Here is a 2987-nt window from a genome sequence, read left to right on the forward strand (position 1 = left end):
TTGATGATTAAACACTATCATGAATAAATGACAATCTGATTTTAGAATTTTTGTAAGATGTTAATTATAATATATATCAAAATTATATGGTATATAATTATAATAATAGCTCAATGCCTATACAGAAAACTATATACTAAGAAACTTATTAGTATTACTACTATTGTTAACAATAATAGCAACTGAGAATTTAGTATTCTGATGAACATAACAGATTGTAAAGAATAATGAAATTAAGGACAAGTGTGGAAAAACAATTGATGTATATAAGCAATTATTTATTTATTTTGTGTATGTGTAGCACTGGGGATTGAGCCCAGGGGTGTTCTACCTCTGAGCTACATGCTAAACATATTTTATCTACTTTTATATTTTACAAAGCAAGGTCTTTCTGAATTACCACGTATTACTGGCCTCAAATCTTTAAGTCTATCTCAGTCATCCAAGTACTGGGATTACAGGCATGTGCTACCATGCTCAGAAAAATTTCAAAATTCATTAGTTCACTTCTCCAATTTTAAAGAGCAGAACATTGACATTTAAAAAAATATATTCCCATTTCTCCCAAAATATACTTCTAGGCACTTCAAGTCCCTCTCAAAGAAAGTAAGTAATTATGTCTTCTTGATATCATTGTGACCATTCACTGAGCTTAGTTTTAGAGTCATGAACTGCATCAAGATTATTATTTTTTCTCTTGCTATGTGTATAGCCTAAAAGTACAGGCCAGTGGTAAGGACATGACCAGTTCATTCAGTGTAGCCACAGATGTGCAATAAGTTATCTAAGCATGACTGTGCAAAACACAACATGTCTGTGCATATCCAACCTACTGTGGACATACGACATTTTGCCCAGAACCATATCTGTAGAAAAAATCTGCTGTTGTTCTCCTGATGGGGATCCCACATGCATTCTTCTTTCTGAAGATCTCACCCCTGAAACCTATTCTGCAACAACAGTTGGACCCGGACACTCGGCATAACCAGCAGGATGAAGTGAGTACTCCCCAGTACCCATTTGGATTAGCAGCCCCAGAAGGATAGTCAAAACAGAGCATATGTGGACCCTGGCCTCACTCTAGTTCCAAGTAGCAATTATCTGATAGTGTATAACCAGCCAGAAGAAGTTCCCAATGCCTTAGAAGTACTGAAGCTGCATGTTCCAGTGCATATCAGTAGCCCCAGAGGCCAGGTAGAATACAAATGGCAGAAGAGATCAAGCTGGAGTTAAAATCACCAGCAGTCCTGCCACTGAGCCTCAGCAGCCTCTGCAGTCTTCAGCCCTATGCAGGATTATGCAATAGACATCCTCCCTGTCCCACTTCCAGGAGGAAGTAACATACCCAAACAGATTCCTGTCCAGGAGACTCAGCCCCATCTCTGTGTCCACAGGTTTAAGGGACCATGGAGGACTGAAGTAGGCTGGGAGACTGCCTGCAAGTCCACGGGAAGACAGCGCTAAAGCTCAGTAGGAGACCACCCCAACAGCCACCCGTGGATGAGTACACCCAGCAACTGCTGGACATGGTAGAGCAGTAACAACCCCTGTACACTATTGCCACTTGTGAGGAAAAATAGAATGGGTGCCCAATGAAGTACTTGGGCACCAGCAGCATCTTCATCAGAAACAAAGATACATCCCTTTACCTCCAAAGAAGGCCGAGGAAATAATTTGAAGATAAAGTCCAGTCATGTGGCTGACTTTCTTCAAGACTAGGGATCCAGTTGAGGTATCTGGGTATCAGGGCAATTGGCTGACTAAGGCTACAGGTAGAACTGACAATTTACTGGTCACCACAATATGCAATGCATCCTAGCACTAGTTGATATGATAACATCACCCTCTTTGGCAACTGGAATAAATTAACCGAACATAAAGCTACCATAAAAGATTAGGGGACATCTCAGTTATGGTTCGATGCACCTGGGTGATTCTGGGAATCAGATTCCTGCCTCCTAAGCAGCATGATATGTACATGTCCCCCATAGCAGAATACATAGAGGTAGATACAGTACAGGGATTGACTATGCAGACAACTATTGGAGAATTTTTATCTACAAGTGCAATGGTAAAGACTATCACTCGAGTTCATCCCCATCATTCCCCCATGCCACAAAGACTGTGAATGTACAGCAGTATAAGTTACTGAGGGCATGAGGAATTTGGACAAATGATGATACTGAAACTAGAAGAGGCAAGTATAATATGCGTGACTCATAGCCCATCCAACTCTCCCATATGGCCAGTTTGAAACTCTGATGGTTCCTGGCACATGATGGTAGACTACCTGGAACTAAATAAAGTAACACCACCCTCGAATGTAGTAGTACTCAAGATTTGAGAACTGATGGATCCCCTGTCACTTGAACTGGAATAGTTCCATTATTTTGTAGACTTGGCAAATGACTTTTTCTCCACTGATATTACCCTAGAAAGCCCAAAACAATTTGCCTTTACCTAGGAAAGGCAGCAGTAGACCTGTTTTGGTATTGTCCCAGGGATAGCTACATAGTCCTACCTTGTGGTAAAGTCTGGTGGCACAGTGTTTAGCCTTCTGGTAGAAGCCCAAGGCTATACAGTTGTTCCATTATATCAACAATGTTATGCTAACCTCTAATTCTCTTCTAGTGTTAGATGTTGTTGCCCTTCAACAACTGTCAACAGCTTATAGTGGGCCCTTGAGAGTGTCCCTGACATATACAAGTATTCAGGTCTAACATTTACAACCTGATAAAACTCAATGGGCTCCTACTAGAGATGGGTATTGACTATCCAAGCCTGTGTGGCTAGAAGAATAGTAGTCTCCTGTTGTACCCTCTATTGCTTTCCATGGACTTTAGGCCCAGTGCAATGATATCTGGGTGAAATTACTCACCACCATCCTAAAGGGGGGTAGAGGGTGGGGAAGAAGAAGAAGTACAGGTGGGTGGGAAGGGCATGACCCCATTCATCCCACATAGCCACAGATGTGTACTTGGTTATAT

Source organism: Muscardinus avellanarius, assembly GCF_963383645.1.
Source record: "Muscardinus avellanarius genome assembly, chromosome: 4".
Taxonomy (NCBI): Eukaryota; Metazoa; Chordata; class Mammalia; order Rodentia; family Gliridae; genus Muscardinus; species Muscardinus avellanarius.